Source organism: Syngnathus leptorhynchus, chromosome 4 (assembly GCF_054491065.1).
Source record: "Syngnathus leptorhynchus isolate UIUO chromosome 4, UIUO_Slep, whole genome shotgun sequence".
NCBI lineage: Eukaryota > Metazoa > Chordata > Actinopteri > Syngnathiformes > Syngnathidae > Syngnathus > Syngnathus leptorhynchus.
The window spans coordinates 17734883-17757043 of record NC_141198.1 but is presented as its reverse complement, the minus strand read 5'-3'; the positions used below and the strand labels follow the sequence as shown (position 1 = coordinate 17757043).

The 22161-nt window shown below is 41.5% G+C and overlaps 1 long non-coding RNA gene across 2 annotated transcripts in view; it reads left to right on the top strand.

Moving 5' to 3' along the window:
- The window catches only part of LOC147058589 (uncharacterized), a 128538-nt gene that overhangs the window by 73038 nt on the left and 33339 nt on the right, over positions 1-22161 (top strand). The window contains exon 4 of one of the 2 annotated variants that reach the window (XR_015065863.1): positions 7285-7396. This is a non-coding gene — a long non-coding RNA (uncharacterized LOC147058589). Of the gene's footprint in view, positions 1-3801; positions 4204-7284; positions 7397-22161 lie in introns of those variants that run through there. The other variant, XR_015065864.1, reaches the window with a different exon arrangement.

Below are 22161 nucleotides of genomic sequence, written 5' to 3'. Positions count from 1 at the left end.
TTGTCATCATTTTAAAAAATATGACAGACTTTAAGAATCTGTTTTGTGATTGCTACAGCAGCAATTTAGGATTCTCAGTCAACAGAGTATTCTACCATTTGGATGCTATTTTCATAGCTCCGCCAGGCTTCTGCTCACGGCGCAGCTTTTATTAGTCTTCCATTTTTTTGTTTCTCGAGCAAATGACCGTTTAACCGTCTTTTCCGAAGCCTGACGCCTCGCCTGTTATTACTGCCATTGTCTGTATACACATGTGAGGCTGGGCCCTTTAATATGCGCGGAGCTTTTCCGAGGCTTTCCTTGGGGCACGCCGGTCTATGTTTATTTCTCCTTTCCACAAGTTTGACATGCCTTTTTATTGCCTCCCTTCAAATATATATTTTTGCCTATTTTGGCCTGGATGTCTTTTTATCTCAGTGGTTTAGAGTCTGTTGCCCCCAGGGCCAGATTTAAATGTGTGTGGGTCTTCAAGGATTTTTTTTTTTCGCAGAAAAGCCGTTTTGGATCACAGCCCTGGTCGCTATACAAGTGCGACAGGAATTGTGTCATTTCAGATTTTTGAGCTATCGTTGGAAGCAAAGGAAAGTCCAAAAGAGAAGCAAAAAACGGGAGACAAAAGCTGATGAAAATGGACTGGATTGGATTATGTCAGACTTGGCATGCGTCTCGCTATGAGGGGAAGTCGTCGTTGTGTCTTATCGCGCTCTGCCTTGCAGCTAACTGAAGAAAGAAGGCAAGAGCACACAGCTCGTCTCCTGGAAACACAACAGCCGTATCCTAGCGGTAAATACTGCCTCTGCTTGATTTTTGGTCACAAAACAGGAAGTGACACCTAGAATGGCATTGCTATTGAACTTTTGAGTGAGATTATTTACGTATCTTTTTTTCAGTTGCTATATATACTAGATCACCATCCTAGATGCATTTGAATTCTAATCTAAACACAGTTATCATTTCTCCACAAAAGACGATTCAAAACAGTTTGTAACGCAGGAGGATCGAATCGATTCAAGGACGCTTTGATTTGAACGATTCACTTCAATTCGAGTCAGTATGGTATTGTTTAATTTGGGAAAGTATGATGTAATCACTTTGTCCGTGGTCATTTTACCTACACTTGCCAGTACTACTGCAACTGCGCCAGATGTACCGCTTCAATAAAAGAAGGTTCAAAATCAAGGTTAAAATCAAACCACATCAACCACGATGCTCTCAATTCCAGTTTGTTCTTAAAATCCACAAGCATCATTATCAGACAGAGGATCAATTTTAAGATTTTTTTTTTTCTTTTTTAATTCAATTTTGCCCATCATTGGTCTTTGATTTCAAATGCACTCTTTGTGGTCTTCAATCTGATCTATATGTTTGGGAGTTGCTTATTTACCAAATTCATCAGGCTGATTAGGCATTTAGCATCACTTAACTGCATCACACCTCCTGAGCACACTGTTACCACATTGCAGTCTCCATGAGGTACTTCTAGTGTCACCGAGAAGCTCTTTAAGTGGACTGTGACATTTCCCAATATCCTCGTTTAGCACGTCTTTCTGTGTGTGCTGCGGCTGTGAACTGATACCCGGTGTCAGTCAGTGTCAGGGGCAGAATGGCACAAGACAGATAGCAGAGGTATACATAAGCAATGAAGCGTTAAGGATTAGCCTACAGGATGTTAAGAGACACTGGAGAGAAAGTAGTTCAATGGACAAGAAATCGGGCTACGAGCACAATGAAATTTCCAATTAAAATTAAATAAATATATTCCAATACATTTTCTAATCATAATTCCAATAATTTTTTAAAAAATATTTCCCCCCCCAAAATTATATATATATAAATATAATATATATATATATATATTATATATATTTTATTTTATTATATATATATATATATATATATTTTTTTTACACACACACCCATACACACACGCACACGCATTCAAAGTGAAAAGCTGGAGTTAAGCAGTGAAACCCTTTTGATTGAACTCAAGAAATGGGTTCTGGTAATCCCGGACCCTCTGCTCTTATGGGATCATCCTTGCCAGAGGATACGGTCCTGTGTATCCATCATATCCAGTCAACCAACTGTAGCAGCATTACAAATGCAATCACCCCTGTGATCTGATGTTCACAGCCTTGAACACAAATAAATAGAAATGTCAAAGATATTGCTGGAAAAAAAAAAAAAAGGGAGTGTGAATAAGTCATCCACGAAAAGGGTCATCTGTGGAACTAACTCTTCCAGCTGGCCTTGATGGTTTGGGGTGATTCAAGTAAGCACCATGCTACAAAAACTGTTGTAATCTAATATGGACATCAAATCATCATTGTTATGGCATCATTTCATTGCAGCTGCGTATGAAAGCAACAAGGGCAGATTGAAGCCAAATAGTCCATATTTTTTCTGAAACTGTTGACTAATAGAGTGTAAGGACATTGTTTACTAAACTATAGTCTTGGAACACGGTTTACATTTTAGTAGTATTGTCATAAGCAATCCAGATCAAGGACGAAACACACCTAGCAAAATGTCACAGTTCATCAACTTTGATTGGTTAACGCCGACACTCAAAAGGGAAGTCATCGTAATTTCGAAGCTGTTGGCCAGGCTACATCTAAATGTTTAAAAGTCAAGTGAAGGAAGGCGGCAGTTAGACCTGAAGTTATGTCCTCCAAGGGAACTTTGCAAAGATCCTCTCGTAGATTTATGACCACTTACCTTGGAGCCCGAGTCGATATTCATAAACACGGCTTCAAACAAAGCCCCCCCCCCCCATATACTCGGCCCGCTTATAAATAAATACAGATATGCCTCTTTTACAGACAGCCGCAATCCAAAGTATTACTACCAGCATCATTTTACCACGTGCATTAATATTTTACAGCATGTTGTATTTTACCGCATTGAGGCTTAAACGTTCATGGCCGTCCGGAGGATTTTTATCCCTTGGAAGTTATTAGACAAAATGAACGGCTCAACCCTTTCGTTTGGACAAAATGAATCGTCAACTCTTTGATTTACGTATTTGCTTCTTGAGACCTTCAAAAGACATTGGAGACAATGACGCATTGAATGCTAGCAAAACTTTTGATTTCAATTGCCGCAGTGCTTATTTTCCTAAACAGTAATCGTACTTTTTTTTTTTTCTTCATTTTTCCATGCCAACAAGTGACACCCAACCTGTGCCTGCCTCGTTATAACATCTGCATACGTGTAACGTTTTGTGCATATGGCTGCGTAGTGATTTAAGTGCTTCAAGTGTCAAAACAAGTCTAATGAGCTAGCGTAATAATTATCAGCCATTTTGCTCTCACTTACGTTAATTGAGGCTTTATATCTTTCGTCCTTCGTGCTTATATTCACTGTTTTAACTGTTGCGAAAATGTTTGGCCGGCAGAGATCGTTCTGATAATTTAGAATTTTTTTTCAGTGTCTACCTATCAACCATAATTATGAGTTTCAATAAGCCACTACAGATGGCGGACATTGATTATATAGAAAAATTTATCTTTTCTGAAAACGTTTATGACGTCCATATGTAAATATTGTTGAGGGGAATATCTTTTAAGGCCATAAAATGAAATTAAAAAATAAAAAGCCTTCAATGTTTTTTGCCGCACCGTAACTGAAAAAAAAATCGCACCTTTCCATTTAAGTTTGCTCAGCACTTTTGTCTAAGTTGTCTATCATGTTTCTTTCTCCTGTCTTCTCACTTTGGTATGTGTATTTGGAGGGCTTTGTAAAATTCCCGTCTTATCCAGGTGAGTCGGAGTTGATCCCCAGGCCCTTTGCTCTTTTCAGGAATCTCTAAGGCTATTGGATTCTCCCGGGGACTCGTTTCACACACCAAATGGATGTCTCCGAGTGGAAATGACACTTTGGGCGGGATTTGCCATTCTAAAGCACCTCAAGCTCATGTGATCTCACCCGTTCATTCTCAGAGGGATTGCTTTAAAATGCTCCGCATCTTCAAAAGCCAATGAGCCAAAGATTGCTCCAACGAAAGGAAGCCTGATACATATCCAACAAAATATAGATTCTAAAATATTCGGCGATTTACAGCTACGTGTTTGGCTCTGATGAAAGACAAACATTGGCATGAATAATTAGGAGGGTCTTGAGTGAAGTAATGAGGAGGGTAAAGCTTGAAGAAAATGATTACGGCATTCATTTCCATTTCAAGGGGGATGTTCACCATTTTGTGTTGCCTTTGCTTTTTTGTAACCAACCACTGTTAAAATTGGGTGAGGAAATAAAAGTGTGAGGAAAATGCACTGGATGTGACTTCATGTGGCTGAAAATGCAGCCTTGTAAATTTGAACACACTTTTTTCCCCCATCTTTATATATTTTTTCTTTTTTTCCCCCCCACTGTTATTTGGAACCTGTCAAATACTTTTTGGTGCATTACTGCCAATGGGAACAAAGCGGCTAGGGATGCACAGAACAAATTTAGGCAACGGGGATTTTGGCTGCCCTAATTTTAATCAATACCATCCCACCTGAATATGTCATACCCCCAGCTAAATGATATGAAAAATGCGATTCATTCGAAAATACAATAATCCAAATTGTGTGCCGGCTTGATGATCCATAAAGAAGAAGAAAAAAAAAAAAACACATCTCCAACCCAATGCAAAATGTCAGTACCTTCCTTAAGTTCGTAAAGCTCCGATCTATGTCATTCAGCCCTCGACAGAAAAAGAAGAACGCCGAGACCATGTCGCCGTCTGGAGCACCATCCATGATATAATCTGACACTGAAGTAGGAGGAGGAGGGAAAAGGTGTGACCGAGAATCCCTCCCGTGACTTATTTCCAACCTCGAGTCTTTTTGGACCTGCACATTTCTCTGAGGGGGCTCTACACACTGGCATAATGGATAAGGGTGAGAGTGTGAAAAGAGCACCTTAAGGCTCCACATTCAACTCCCTCAATCTCTCCTACACACACTCTTGAGCTGTGAAGACCCTCTTTCTTTGCCCCGCTAACATGGGAGCCTTGTAATAGGCTCTAATTTATAGGGAGGTGTCGGGGTCTTTCTGTATGGGCTCGAGAGCGAGATTAGATGCACGCATGTGTGGTAGGACGAGGACGGGGGAGGAGGAGGAGGAGAGGCTGCCGAGCGGTCCAGGGCCCGCGCGTAATGACTCATTAATTTCTAAGCCGTTTTGTGGCAGTTGGCTCATTACTGGCCTGCAGAGGAGCCGGAACAAAGCTCCGGGTAGGTAGGAGGTGAGCTTAAATAGTTGGGCCTCAACACTTCCCGACAAAAGGAGGACGAGAGCTCTGAATGGCACTTGGAACAGATGCAGTAAAAAAAAAAAAGTGGCAGATGCAAATTGCCCGAGACCGAGTCTTCCTTCAAGCACTTTTCTCTCTTTATGTTGTCAGAATGCACCCTGAGAGTCTAATTAGTTAGCGAGGTGTTTCTCCTCTGATAGGGCCTCGTTATTGTGGTTATTGTCACAAAGGGGGACCCGTTGGAACACACGGATGTCCGCATTCCCCGGTGGACCCCGATCACGGCGACACTTTAATTAATTTGCCTATTTTCATTACCCTATAGAAAATGAAGCATGCTCAATATTTTAATGTTCACAAACTTTCTTGTTTATATTATAAAATATGATGAAACTGGAAGAAGATGACACCCTCAGGTAATTAATTATGGTTTTTAATAATGTCTTCTCCCCACAGGAATGATGATTATGGACAAATTGGCAGCGTTTCTTTTTTTTTTTTTTTTTTTTGATGAGGATGTGAGCGTTCTTAGCTTTGTGGAGGTTTTGGACCACGTGCCTGAGGTCACCTGTGGGGCCAACCGCAGACTTGCATTGACAGGTGCAGTCATGGAGTGTGCAATGTATTGATTGGTGATTAAATGCGATGTGAAAATGTCAGCATGTTTTAACTGTCTGAGGAAAAGCAGACATTTCAGTTTTTGTTCATTGGGTTAAATGATTTGGTTCCAGGTTAATTTTAAATGTTATTTTATTTTCGGGATAGGGTAGTTTAATATGGATCGGTAACGGGGAATTGTGAGGAAAATTTTGAGAGTCTAACTTTTTTTTCCCAAAAAGTTTTTTTATTGCAAACAAAAACATAAAAGTCCCAAATGTCCACATAACTATAAAATGAATTAAATTGAAAAATAGGTACAAGATGAGCACACTAAAAGTACAATCTGGATGACTCGGTTCACGTACGATTGAAATCCACGCACGTCTTATTCATTCCACGACATCCGTGTCCACCAAAAGGTTTTTGAGCAAGGCTCTCGGAATATCAGCCCGACTCTAATTCCTCACAATGGTTTCATCTTGAATCTTTCACTCCAAAGTGCGCCTCTTTCACTCCATTTACTGTGAGTGTCAGAGGCCCCCAGCCCTCAATCGACACATCAGGCGTGAGAGTCAAGGAAGAAGGGGCGGGGAAGGGGAGAAAAGTGAGAGAATATGGCCCTGGCTCCTGATCCATAACAGTCATTGCCTGTTACATACATTTCAGAATTCATTCAGGCTATGAAGATAATCGAGGTAGTCGACAGTTTCCCCCGCAGCCCAATGGATTTATGATAGCACTGTCAAGAAAATGAGGCGAAATGACACAGTAGCTGACTTTAGCTGCAAATAATGTGATAGGCTGTACAGTGGTGCAGCAGCAGCTGCTGTCATGGCAGGTAATAGGCTATAAAGAAGCCTGATAGCCATACCTGTCATTTCTTAATGGCTGACTTCACTGAAGAGCTTTTGTGGCCTTTAACATGAAGATAATAGAAGATACAACAAATTTTACAGCTTTTGAGTTGCATCCATAATTTATCACCGGAGGGGCCCCCGCGCTAGCAACATAACAAGGACAACATGCTCCTGGAGGTGTGCTGGAGGGAGCCGAGTGTTCGAGATGAGCTGCGGAGGGTTACGTCCCTCGCCTGCTATGCTAACCGAGAAAGGTTTTCCTTCATTTTCAGATGCGCTCAATGGGCACTTCATTAGTAGACACTGTGGCCAAAAGTTTTGTCTTTACACAATGCAGGGCGTAGACCTTTTTTTGAAGCATTGTCAGTAAAGCAAATGCCACATCATATTTCTTTCTTCATTTATTTATCGACAAATAAATTTTTTGATTGATGTATTTTGACTGAAATAGGGACAATGCACATTCATATTAATTAATAAAGCGCTTGCATTTATTTTGTAAATGTGATGTTGCCTTTCACCTTTTCTGTGTCACCTGTTTTGAAAGCTACTCTGTTTTTGTTTTGACATGTTGGTGATGGGCAGTTCTTCCAGTGGTAATGTGGACAAGAAAAAAAAAAAACCCTCCATCCACTAGAAGCAAGGCTACAGAGTTCACAAGTGGCTGCAGGATGCTGGCACAGTCTTCTTCAAACAGGTCAGTGCACGGCTAAACTTGAATTTAACACTTTGACTTTTCCCCCTGTGCAAACTCAAATCAGCACTGCCTTTGCTCCATCCATAGACTAAAACATATATGCTGACACGTTGCATAAAGTTTGCATAAATCCTCCCAGCGCCTCGGCCCTCATACAGATGTGTTGCTTTTATCTGCGGCGTCCATCTTTTCACATCATTCATTAAGAGCGCCCCCAAAGGCGAGGGAGGCCATATATAAAGCCTCTGCGGCCGAGGACACCTCTGCTCTTTCCACCTCGCTGCAGAGGACTTCAAAGTCACCTCTCAGCTCGCCATCTGCATGGCTGATATATGGTTCCCCGCTGCCCCCGCCGTCGTCTAACTGTAGCCGTTCCAATGAGGACCCATCACAGAGCCGAAGCGTGGCCATTTGTTAGTTTCAGAGCGACCACCAGGACTTGAAGGAGAGGACATAAATCTTGTAGAATCGTGTTGCTTATGTCGTCTGTCCTTAAACACACTTAAAAGCATCGAATGTAAAATACGAGTAACCCCATCGATTGAGCTTTTTTTTTTGTTTATCATTATTGATTATATTAATACAGACATTGGTGAGCACGTGGACAGAAACTGTGCCGGTTGTATTACATTTGCTCTTTGAATCTTGTCCCAAGCCCAGTTCCATCCAGCCGCGAGGGAAGGGAAATAGCCATCTTTAATAAGGACCTAATGAATAGCCCGATGAGTGTCGGCCAGAACTGAATTACCGCTTAAATTTGAAGAGCGCGGGTAAGAGTCCATGTTCGTGCGTGATGGCTAGTTAGGGGGGGGGGGGTCATTCGAGAACATGTAGGAATTCGCTCTGTCTGAATTTAAAAGATAGACAAAAAAGGAATTATCGAATTCTGTCACAGGGTCCGGTGTAATCGCCTTTCTTATCATTCCGGTATGAATTTCATTTATAGAGGTCAAGCTCGGCACATGGGACAGAAAAAAAGGTTAGCGATAAAGGGACAGATGTAAAAATTGGTTTGAAAAAAAAAAAAAGAGGGTGAAATGAATAGGAGAGGGAGCAAAAAGAGAACATGCTCGGCGAGAGTGCTGTGAGAGACAGCTTGCCTGGGCCGGAGCATATTGAGGGCAGCAGGTGGAAGAGTGGCACAGTTAATTAAAACGCCTGTCTTAATGTCTCAGCCCGTCACTCCAGGGAGGGAGGGGGGGGTAGGAGACACTTGCCAGGCTGGAGCTGGGACGCACCCAAGCAGCCATCGAGACTGCACGCAAGCATCCAGCCTGCCCGCCCGCCCGCCCGCCAGCAAGCCCACTAGCAAGCCCACTAGGCCACATGTCAGACAAGCCCTGACACTATGCCCTTCACCCTCCCTGCAAAACATTCACAGTCTCACACCCCGCCTGCTTGCTCGTTCGCACACCCGCCATCAGCTCTGATCTACTGTGCTCAAGACATTATTAAAAGAGTTGTTATGGTAGATTGCGGAGGAACCACTGGATTGTCCACGAAGAAAATGATCTCCATTCACAAACAGTTTGCAGATAATCTTTACAGAGGTCTTTAAAAAAAAAAAAAAAAGTAGTAATATATATTTTTTTGCCAACAATTGCTACTGTAATAATTTCCCGTTATTAATTAAGCTCAAATCTTTTAGTGGCTTTTTGCACAGGACTGTATATCAACCCCAGGTTTCTTGCGCAGCATAGACGCTATCATGCCTCCAGCTTTGCACCGTAATCTGTCGCTTTTAATAATTCAAAGCAAGCGCAGCCTCGTGCACCATGTGCCGAACGGCGAGGGCAATGGAGGTGTTGTGATATTTCCATTTGGGCCCGTCTGGAGCGGTGAGCCAATCAAAAATCCGATAAGGAGTCATTTCAGTGTCACGGCACCGCCGACTGCCGTCGTTTCTTCACGTGGAACTTGACAAATCAATTTGACTTTGTATGCCAGCAACAAAGTGGTGATACACAGAGGAGGTGCTCCTCTTTGTTGTCACTATTAGCTTGCTCCAAACTGTGCGAAGCTGAAGATAAATGTGCACTCAGAAGCACACTGTATTTATTTCCCCCCCTCTATGTTCACTTTATGGAACGCAAAGTGCATACAGTGCTCTCAGAGTGCTATAGATTGACAGTGCCTCAATATTAATGTTGTGTTTTTCGCGATTAAAAAGTGCTTGACGTTAAACTTCATACATTTGAATCTGACTGGCGCTCTAATTTTATATCTATCAGTCTATGATCTGTCTGTCTGTCCGGTCTATCTGGTCTATCATGTCTATATAATCTATTGTGTCTATACAATCTATCATGTCTATCTTATCGTGTCTATCGTGTCATATCTATCGTATTGTATCGTCTCTATCGTATTTAACGTGTCTATCGTATCGTGTATATCGTAATGTATCTCTCTAACCATCAAGCCATCTTTCTATCTTCCAAAGACACCTATCTGAGAATTAAGACATACAATTCCAAGCGGTGCATGTAAAATGTGTTCATGACAACTAAAGAAAAACAACAACGTCCGTTGTTAACTGGAGCCGTACTGTGAATTTGTTTATTGTGTCGTCATGCGTCGCTGTATCACGTCGCCAGGCTTGCTTTGTCAATATCCAGCCTGGCGCCTCACTGAACAACAATGCGAACTTGTCAGACCAAGCGACAGGTTTGAGATGGCCGATAACTCAAAGGAATTGGAAGTGTGAAATCTTTAAGGGCCACTTGGTAACACGGCAAATGCCAGGGTATCTTTCCATCAGCGGCGAGACTCGCAGGCCGGCGTGTTGTTAATGGTGGCCTGTCTGTCCATCATGAGCGCTTCAGGAGGGATTTACACTTGTTTTGGCATCTTATCTCTCTTGACGGCCTTCCGCCAACACGGCCGTACTACGATCAATAACGATTCGGCGAAAAGATTTAGTTTTCTTATCATTCAGTTACTTTTTAATATTAATCTATCAAGTCCATTATGCTTAACAACGTTAACGTCATTGAATTTGATCACAATTTTTTTTTCTTTTCCAACCTACTGTCACGAAGGTTTTGCACAATTCTGAAAGCCGGTCTGCTCAAATAATATTTCCTTCAGTTTTTGCAAACTAATTGGAGCATAAACATGCTTGTTCGCTTTCTTTTATGTACAAAACAGGACATTTCCAGAGTCCCTAACTTAAAACACATCAGGCTCTTCAAACTTCCATTAGGTCGTTTCACTCTACCCGTTACCGATCCAGGAAGACGAGGCAAAAAAAAAAAAAAAACACAGGCAGGAGCACGAAAAGCAAAAGCTGAGGAAGGAGAGATGAAAGAGAGGAGCTGATGGCAACTGCAGAAAGCGAGCGAGAGAATTCATCCAGAAACGGGTGTGATATTTAATGATCCTTGTATGTGGAAAGGGAGCCAGCTTGTTCTCCTCCACCAAATAGCGATCCCTTAACTTAATTTCCTGCTCAATTGCTGCGCTATAGTGCATAGTACAGCGATACAGGCTGGTAATATAGAAAACAGATTGCCTGTGCAGCCGAGTGGATAAGACTGAGGCTTGTGCTACAGGAGACCCGCAGTCTCCAGGGGGGTCTTGTCGGTGGGCTTCACAAAACCAACAAAGCCCATCTTTCCTGGCGACTGGCAGCAGCTGGCAGGTAGATCTTCAAGTGCTGGAGGTGGGGAAGTGAGTCGGTCCGTCTGTGTGTGTGTGTGTGTGGAGCTCCAACAATGTGTGTGTATGCGCCGCAAAAGAGTAATGCTATTGTTTGGAGCCAAGACTTCCACATCTCGTCTTCGCTCGTGAGTCTAATCTAGTGGAAAAATGTGGGCCTGCGATGCGGTGCCACCTCAGCTCATCGTGTTTTCGCAGAGACAAACTCCCTCTAGAACAAAAGCAATTTGGGATAAATGTCTACAATTGTATGTGTACAACTTTTGATAGTCATTTTATATTAAACTACATTTTTATGTCTGGACTCTAAACACTGAAACCTTATTTTATCTTCCCCCATTAAAAAAAAAAAAAAAAATACTTATCGTAAATGAATTTTTTGGGATTCAGTCAAGCTAGATATTATGCTCCTTGGCTACCAGAGGTCAGTTTAATACATGTCAAAGATAGTATTGATCTGTAATCAGAAGATAAAGAACATGTGCTCTTAATGTTTGTCTACATGTGTTGCGGGACTGTTTGTGTCCAAATATTGGTTCTAAAACTGCAAACCCATTGTTAGCTTTTCTGTGGCATTTTGCCTTGTGTGCAAGGATGAAGCTGGTAAACATTCCCAAGGCAGTTTTGCGGTTGTTTTAAACAAACAACATAATTAATTCTCTTTGTTTTTTATTTTGTGTGGCAGTAAACTGGGGGTGGCAATAAACTGCTTTTTTTTTTTTTGGAAGATGGCTGGACAAGGCAAACGCTGTAATAACAACTGATGGGAATTTTACAGTGGTACCAAAGTAAAAAAAAAAAAAAAAATCACAGTCAATGAATTTTTGTGGTTTTTAACGAGAGACATATCGGCAAGACCGTATATCAAGTTTTTAATAAGGACCCACTGTCACAAATCAAACGAAAAAAAATTGGCTTTGATGAATATTCCCATACAAGACACACTAATGCATGTTCCAGTCAAAGTAGCCTCACATTTGTTGTCCTGATGGTGCCTTACTCACCACCGACTAAATGAATGCCGTCTCATCATGTCCATCTGAAGAATTGATAAAAATCTGCTTCCCAGATCTGTTTTCTCTCTCGCACATTTCCAAATTCACGTAACCCAGATGCCGTTTGTTTTTTTTGCGAATGCTAGCGGTGTGAACCTCCCCTGACCTCTCCAAGCGACAAGGTTTTTGTTGTGTAACAAACTTGTGTAATGAACTTCCTCCCAGGAGATGTCATTAAGAACGGGAATGTTTGCCTTCCGCTCGCACCAAAATGAATATTCAGCTATTATCACTTCACAACTTCCAGATTTCAAGTCTTGTGTTTCATCCTGAACAGAAGAGGGACACAAATCCCTTCCAGATTAGTTTCAGTGATTATATTTGTTTGAATGCCATCACTCTCACTTTGCAGACATTACGGTAATATGTTTGAGTCATAATCGGACAATTTAGTTTAAATCGGCAAATTAGATGGATCAACGCTGTTTGTTTGTCTACTTTAGATGTGGAAATATGTTTCTTATATTTAAATTGAATTGAGAAATAGTCACTTTTTGTCCTTGTTGGGAAAGCAGCCTCCATCTCCCGTTGCCGTGATTACTTATTCCCCTTTGAGCGTCATCATCATCATAATCATACTGTACGTATAACTGCAGGAAATAGAGGCCCCTGCTTTAAATGATGTGGATGTTTACACAACTTGTCAGTACAGCAATATGTTTTTTCCGATCAAAGATCAACTGATACTGAAGTTGTAGTGGGAAAGAGGAAACAAGTGAGTCCCCGTAGACTGATGTACCATGTAAAGCAATCCGCTCTCATTGCCAAAATGCTGCTTGGGAGAATTGACCTCTTCACATATTGCCAGATAGGAATTTCTCAAATTCCAACCTCAAAATGAACCGCGACCCAATTCTTCACCCTCATCTCCTCCCTCTTTTGTTTTATTTTTACATCATTAAGGGGAAAAGATGGTGTAAGTGTACGGCTTCTTGGGCAACCCATCTTGGGTTTTGCCGCAGCCCTGTCTGTGTGGAGCGCTTAAATACAGTGGCATAAATTCCTGGCAAACACTGCTGACACAGAGCTAGTTAAATGCAACATCAAGTTTAATTGCAGAGTTTATAGTGAGGTGTTTTTTTTTTTTTGTAGCGCTAACCTCCAACTGAACTGAACTATGCTATGTCCTACTGTATATTTCATGCAAGTGATGAAACGCACAGCATCGAAAAAAAAAGAGAGTATGCAAGATTAATGCTTAGGTCATCAAGAGGATGTGCACATATCTGAAATTGTGAAGTCATGATTAAATGTTTTATTTAGCTGATGTGGTGATTGTTTGAATATCCTATGAAAGTTTTTTTTTTTTTTGACAGACACTTTTATCGGATGTTTCATTCTAATAACAAACCTCATCACAGGATTGATAGATCCTTGAACAAGGGCAGGCTATATAAACTTTATAGTTTGTGTATGACATCACCAAGGTCTGTTGACTGAAATTCTTTAGCAGAGGTCATGGACATTTCTCATATTTTGAGCTTTTTTTTTTTTCTTTCCTGGTTGAACCACCCACCAAGTTCGAGGTCACTATCTAGCGAAGATGAAGAATGTTGACTGCAGCTACCTTGGCAACGTTCTTGTAAGACTCCCTTGCTAATCTTTGAGCCGTATTACACAACTTTAATGCCAAGTCAAACATCACATTTTGTGAATTTTCAGAATAGAGTGCAGCACGACAATAATTGTGTTTTGGCATTAGCAACATGGCCGCTTCATAGAATGTAAACAATGCTGCTCTCAATCATTTGGACACCCCCCCCCCCCCCTCCAACAACATAAAAAGATCAGTTGTAATTTCTCAACTTTTGTCGTTATGTCCATCTCCTGATCATCTCGGTGCATGTAATGGGATTGCGGTCCTATTGACCAACACATTCGAGCAACTATTTCATATGTAATGTTCTCCTACGGATAATTACTTGGATTTATATCAGAGTGTTTTGGTGGCATTTCAAATATCAAATCCATAGCATGCGGCTGTAATCTTCCGTAATCTTCAACATGTGTGTAATAGCTTTTTATAAAATGCCATTAAGGTCATGACCTACAAAACGACATAGACTGGGAACATCAGTAGAGATATTGTTGAAGGAAAAGTACAGCCGGACCCGAGTTCCCAGGACCTGTGTGAAAGATTTTTTTTTTTTTTTTTAAATACATGCACACATACTTTCGCCCAACCTTCTCCTCTCCATGCGTGCACACACCACCGTTGCTCATTGTCTGGCTCCAATCGTTCCGTATCCTCATTCTCCACATCATCTCCACCCACCGTTCCATCCTTTACTTTTGCTGTCATTTTTTTTTTTTTTTTTTTTTAACTTTCCATTTTTGATCTACTGGCTGATAATGATGAATTTCCGTCAGCTCACCAGGATTTGGCAGAAAAAGTTTGAGCAGCCAAGTTTTGAAAGTGGAGATAGTTACGGAATTAGGACTAAGTTCAACACGATTGTCCATATGAGTTATTTTTTTCCCCTCGTGCCACATTTGTTGTATATTTCTTTTGGTACCGCATAACTGTTTAACCTGTTTATTTAAATGTTGTTTTAATTTTTGTCACTCTGTTTTTTTAAGTGACAGGTTTCTTACATTTAAAGTTTCTTGAATGGAAATACCACAAGTCGTTTATGAAAAGGTCAATGAGCAGCGGTTACTTCAAGCGGGGTTGTTTTTTCCCCGCATGGGCTGGTGAACATACTGCTTTTCTTGAATCCTTTTCTCATGTCAGCATGCGCTTCCCAGCATATGTTAGTATTGTCATGGATCATATCCATTCATGTATGTCCCACCGTGCAACCACTGTGAAACTCTCAGCAGGGTACCACCGCTAACTTCCTCAGACATTTGAACGCTTCATAATTTCTTCTTCAAATGTGGAGATGTTTTTCTTAATCTCCTGTCGTATTGACTACTGCAGTGGACTTTTTTTTTTCTTCTCCACACTCAGCATATCAGCACTGGCTTGCTACAAACTTCTTTTCAAAACGTTGCTGCATGATTACTTCTGCATTTCCTTGGCGAATTTATACGACTGCTATGACTCTATTCCAAACTTTCGCCTTGTTCTGTCACTGATGTTATTTATTGACATTTATTGACTTCTGAATAACAATGCAAACTGTATTTTCTACAACAACACAGGTATTCCAAACAGCCGACTAATTGGCCTAAAGCTCCCACATACACTAATTCAATTCCTCCAATGGGCCACCTCCTGATTATTATTATTTTTTTCCTCCTACCTCTTCGTCACTTAACCTCTCTTGCTGGAGGATTACGTGCAGGTTACGGAGCTAGCACAGTGCGGATTAGTCGGGTCGCTCCTCCATGCACGGTGCCTTTTCTTAATGTGATTATGCATCATCAAGCCTGTTTACGGTTAGCTGGCTCATTGTGGAGACCTGACAAAAGTTCAGCCCCACTACGCCCACACACTCGTACTCTGCTTAAACTGTCAACACTCATCCCTGCACCAAAAAGTAGTTCTAATATTCAAAAGCGGCACACTATAAAACCATGTTATGTTTTTTTTTTTTAAGTCAGATGTGTGCAATATAAATCAAGGCCACAACTCTTTTTTTTATTATTTTTTTTATATTTATTTTACAAGAGATCAGGTGTCAGCCAGTGTTCCGACGCATCTCGCTCTCATTAGCTTAATGAAGCCGTCACGCCAGCCTGTTTGTACAGAGACTGTCCGTGCTCTGTCAGACTTTGCAGCCACGCACTCCATCAGTGGCGAATGAGTCTCCACGTGGCCTGAGGGGGGGTAGTGTGACTTAGACTCGCTGTGTCATTAGCCATCGATGTTATTGGCTCATTATCTCCCAATTAGGCCGCTATCGGAGGTAGCGGGCGTTTTCATTACGACCCCGGACCACGGCGGTCTAACAAAGACCACGGGCGCTGATTAAAGATGGTTTCAGCAATCATGTGTAGTGTGTGGTCTTTGAACTCTCTGTGATATAGTTAGTGGCAACACAATGAAGATGATTAGAAAGGGCATGTCTCTTATTGTGCCACGTATTGGGGTTAAATCAGAGTAATCCAGTTTAATGTCTTCTCGGTACCTCATCATCGAGACTTAATTACGAGCCGGAATAATAATTCACGTGGACAACAATTGCCGACCTTTTTGAAAAGTAAATTAACTTATGTTGACAATGTATGTCAATAGAATGGTTAGAGTGGTTTTCCTTTTATAGGCCATTCAAACTTTTATGGAGATCCCCCCCCACACACACTATGAATGTTTTCTCCTTGGGTACATGTACAAATATTACAATTGCTATGTTTGTCCCTAAAGTTGGCCATGGAAACAAAGTCTGCTATGCAATACTTCTCCCTCGTGTTGTATTATCTAATATTAATTTAGCATAGCCTCTTTAGAGTGACGAGATGTATTAGTGTTGTCTATTAAATGCAATCACTTATCTGGCTTTGTTGCGAGAAAAGATTGTCGCTAATTGGAATGCCTGCCTCATGTTGCTAATGACTACAAAATCATTTAAGATCAAAATGTCGATATATTGTAAAAAATCTCCATTCCCCGCGTTTGAAGCGCCGACCGCAAAGCCTTCCCATTTGTGTTTACCCAAATGAGGGGTTAGTTCCCAGATTCATGAGCACCCTTTAAATGTCTGGTGATTAACTTCACATCACAGCACTTCTTCTCCTCTACTGCATAAACGGGCTTTAATTGAGAGAGCCCCATTCCTTAGCGGGAAGCCTCTTTTAGTCGCTGTCGATTAAAACGTCATTTTACAGCCCAAAAAAGAAACACGTTCCCAATCACTGCCCTTGAATTATTGTTCTGTAGCTCCGGGCTTGTATTTTAAAGTCACTGAATAATTGCAATCAGATTATTCTAATCAAGTGCTGGCACAGTAATTACAGGTTGCAGTGATTTAAACTGCAAGTCCCATACACAGTGGATATTAAAAGTTTATGTCATAGGAGATAAATTTAATGAAGAGGATTCTAATCATAGCAGCTACTTTCGGATATGTTGCGTGAGGAGAAGTGGCAGCTCAGCTCCGGTGGCAGTTAATGACAGATATTGTCTCATCTGACGCCGTTCTCCCGCTGCCCCCTCAGTCAAGTGTTAGCACCGAACAGGTCCAATAGGACTCGACGCGTGTCCTCCCACTCATCTACCCCCGTTGATAACCTCATCCGTGCCCGGGTCCTCATTTCATGTCGAGGCAAGCGTTAGGTGACTTAGTGCCGAGCTGTCAGAAAGGCATGAGAATTTCAATCTGGGGGTTCTGTGTGACAGTGAAACCCGTCTCTCTTAATCCTGTTTACGCACATCCACATCAGCCCGTACGGAAATCACAATTTGTGTGTACGTCTGTGTGTATTTTGATGAGATTTTCTACGACTGGCGCAGTGTGCGTTGCGTGCATGCGGGTGCATACATTTCTGTCTGTTTTCATCACGGTGTGAGCGCATGTGTGTGAATGACGAACTGTATGTCTATGTTTCCCTGTGTGTGAGTCTCCCGGTGTGTTGTGTTGATGGGGAAGGTGGCGCACATGCTCCCAATGTATAATTCAATATGACTAATCATGGTGGAGACTGCCAACCTAGAAGCACTGGCTGACAGACTGGGCCCAAAGCTAATTTGATGAGGTTACTGTACTCTTGAGCTGAGATTCACATTCAGCGGTTGTAGCGGCTCAGCAGCGTTGGTCTACCCACTTGCGCTGCTTCCGTTTGCGGCCCTATTCCACACCCAATTTCTGTTGAGATGACTTGGCAGCTAAGGATATAGAGTCTATCTTTGTCTCATTCGCTCGTCAAGTTTGGAAATGTAGAAATCAACTTGAATTATATTGGTCTCGGTATTACAGGTCTTGTGAATTGTAGAAAACATTTTTGGTCTTGGAAGCCATTTTCATTTTGTTATGACAACAAAACAGAAGGTCAGCAGAATCTTTTTTTCATCATTGTTGGGAAAAAACAAAGATCATGATATGAAATTGGTGATATACATTTGTGTCACTGATGATGTCATGGTTTATTTACCAGCGTGGTTTTTGTTCTCACGCACTGACAGTTTGAGTGTGATTTCCTTTAAAAATGATCAGGAGCACTGGCGGAGCTAGAGGGGGACCCCTGGAGGCACTGTCACCTCCCTCTTGAATCGTTTTGATATTTGTTTATCTTTTAAATGGGCTTAAGGGCCAAAGACTCTGGACAATAACTCAGAAGATTTTGTGGTATGTTATTATGCAAGTTATGATGCAATTGCATGCAGTAAAGAGCCTTTCTTGACTGCCATAGAAAGCCCTTGTACTACCTTAAAGTGAGGCATCCATTTTTATCCATTCTCAGTTGCTTGCCGAAAATGCACAATTATGGCAAGCATCCATATTTACTCTAGCTAACCATTTCTACTGTGGCCATAAGTCCAAGTAGCTTCGTCGTCCTTCTTTCGCTTAAATGTCACTTCAACAAGTGCGGCTGAGAGGTGTGGGATGTTAGCCAATGGTTAAGACACGACTGGCAGGTTATTACACTTTTTTCTTCCATTCCAAAGTCCAATATAAAATTATAAGGACAATCAATTACCCCTGCAAAATGGCAAGTGTGCATCCTTGTCAGGTGGAGTGCACTCTGATGGCCTTTCCTCAAACAGAGAATGTGAAGACTTGATCTCTTCTAATGGTTCTGCAGGAAAGGGTAATTATGACATGGTCAAAGCTAATTTGCTTTCTGCCAGATGAACTGTTGTATTTTATTGCCGGCTGACATTTCAAAGTAATTATGGCACTGTTGACCCCAGACAATTTCAGTTGCGCCGCGGTCTTGGGTGAGCCTAGCTCACTCCGGCTTTGTCTCCGTCTCTCTTTTCACTCTCGTTCCCCCTCGGAATAAAAGTCGGAGGCGTAACAAGGTAATGACACGGACGGAGAGAGCCATATGGGGCTCCCCCATCCGGCTCGCAACTTGGAACCTTCACATCATCATTACCCACCGTGCATTTCACGTTGACTTTGCATCCAGAAAGAAATATGTGCCACTACTTTAATTATAGTGTGCGGCCACGTGCTTTCTTGCACGTGTGAGCATGTCGGGTCCGAGTACTTGAGTGTGAGGGGAAATGTGTATTGTCCTTTCATCCCTGGGTCGCCTTCACGGCCCATCCCATAGATCCATGTATCGATGAGGGTGTAATTATGTGCCTGGCTGATCATCTCTCCGGGTCTTTACTGCATAGACATTATGCAGGCAAAGGTCAGCGTGTGTGCGCCTTGAAAATTGCCTGCAGAAAATCAGAAGGTGATGAGAGCAATAATGTTTTTTTCCGCACGACGGACACCCTCTGGCCCCCCCTTGCATTGTTTCTTCCTTTTATCAATAAACATTTGAGCAGATGTCAATCGATCCGTGCTTTCAGCATCCCTATTATTTGCACCACAGCGATGATCCCCCCCCCCCAGTCAAATCATCTCCACCTTATTCTCGTGTTTCTATGGAACGTGTGCCACCAAAATCTGAGCAGTCAAGTGTTAACCGGTGAGAAATCGTACTCATGAAAACAACAATGTGGAGATGCTTCATTAACCGAGGAGATTGTGCGATTCGTTTTGCCGGCGTGTACGAAATACATGTTCGTTTATATTTCCATATATTTATGACAGTTGTTAGCTGACAAGTTGAAATGCTAAAATGACACGTTTCTTCTTTTTGGATATTTTATTCATCTCGGAAGCCGCAGAGGGATAATCCCCCCAATGTCAAGTTTTGAACGAGTGACGATTTTCAGTCGGATCCCGTGAATCAATGTTGAAATGCAGAGCAGGCTGATGCAGCTCGGCCTAGCAGGTGTCTCCCAAATAACCCGGCTTGAGAAACACTCCCTCTCATTCAGCCTGTCAGTGAACACAAAGGCACAAAAAGCTCCTCGCCTGATACGCACACAATGACCACCGTGCACAGCTCTGTGGCTGCTGTCTTACATCTAAGTACATTTAACATGCAGCAAATTAATTGACTCATCTATTTCTATGCATTTTTATAATATTTTTATAATATCTTTCAAGGCAATATTGACATTATTATTATTATTATTATTATTATTATTATTATTATTATTATTATTATGCTCATGTTTTATTTCACGAGTTTGTCTGTTTTCTTTTTATTTACTAGATATTGATGAGCAATTATTTTCATTATTATTTGTTTTATAAAAGTACTCTTGTTGCACCACAAAAAAGCCAGATTTTTTTTGTAGATTTGAATTCAATTATAAACCCTAACTCTATGTTTTAAAATTAGTTTTCCAAAATTTTAATTTGAACTAAAATTGAACTAAAAGAACATGGAACCATTCAAAGCTATACAAATGTTGCTTAACTATTTGAATAAGAGCCTCCCATTTCGTGCAAGCACGTTACGACTCTCGTCTCGCTTGCATTTTGGCAGCGTAATTGAAGTTAGTCTCAGTATAAGGGGGTTTGGGGACCTCCGCAACCTCTATAAACAATGGAGTGGAGCGATCAAAGGCATCAAGGCTCTTCGCCGATGCCTGTAGGGGTCGTGCGTGAATACTTAGCCTGCTGTGCATTGTGTGGCTCCAATTTCTTCATAGTCTGTCAACAGCATCCCTAATTACAGAAGCCTCGTCGATTGCTTGATATTACTTTGACAATGGGAGCCTCCAGCCGTAATGTGCGGTACATTTATGTTTTTTCAGAAGCGACACTGGAGACCTTGCTCGTCGTCTATTCATCTTAGCTGAGAAAGTATTTCACTTATAATGACGTGTTTGAAGGATAATGGCCAATGTGATTAAAAATTGTATTGTTACTATAAAATTATAGTATAATCAGAGCCTTTTCATTTCTGCTGAGCTTAGCAATGTCCCTTTCAGCTTCATAATGTAATATTCTGGATAAGCACAACCACTTATTCTTATGTATTAATACAATACCGTGTATTATTCAAGGCGATTGATTACATTTTGGTCAGTCTGTTGCTTCGAATCGATGACACGGGTTGAATCGTGTTTATAGTTTTAGAATTGCCTTTGAGTCGTTCTACGTATGTACTGAATTACGTATATCTTCTCCTCCCTGCTTTGTACCTTCTAGCCCTAAAGGCCATCACTGTTAGATGAGGTTGGTAGGAAGGAAAAAATGGCTATTAAACTCATCACGCAATCAACCAGCCATATAATTTGAATACCTCGATGGGAATTAGTGTAATGTGTGATAACTGCTGAACAGTTCAGCATAATAATTGTCTTCTTATTATGGTTTATAAATTATCATGAGAATTTAGATGGTTATAGTGAGTTTGTTGGTGTAACGGAAATACATATATATATATATATATATATATTGAGTCCGGAGGTATCTCGGGATCGATTGCTGCCGACCCTAGCGAGGATAAGCGACATAGAAACTGGGTGCATGGGAGTTTCCCGTGAGTAAGAATCATTGAAATTGTTTCAATTTCATCAGATGACATAATATACACATACAGTACGTGGCTCATAAAACACAACCCCAGTGATTGCTGCTTTCACAAAGTTGAACAAAATCAAAATATGACTTTCTTGTATTCTTTTTACACGCTTTGTAACATGAGCTTATTTTTGAGAAGACCCGAGCGACTACACGACTCGCACAAACGCAATATACGCTGTGTGCGCCTCTGTGTATATGCGCCGTGTGTGTACCGTGGGGGCAGGGACATTGCTTTCACAGCCCATCACCTTCACTTCCACACCCAATTTGTCATGAATGTCACACGTCAGGATGAAAGCTGAGGAAGTCGCTGCAAGAAAATGGCTACTTCCACAACACAAATGGAAGAACAGACGAGGGCAATGGCTCTGCAAGAGTTACCGGTGGCGAGACTTTTTTCATTTTTTTTAAGCTTTCAAATGACAAATTACAAAGCCCATTCATTTAATTCCTTGTTTATCGAGTCGAAGCTTGACGACAATCACCATCAGGATTCCGCAAAACTGCACTGTGGCCATGCGAAGTGAGTGGGTGTGCTAGTTGACATGGCTGCCAAGGCTGTGAC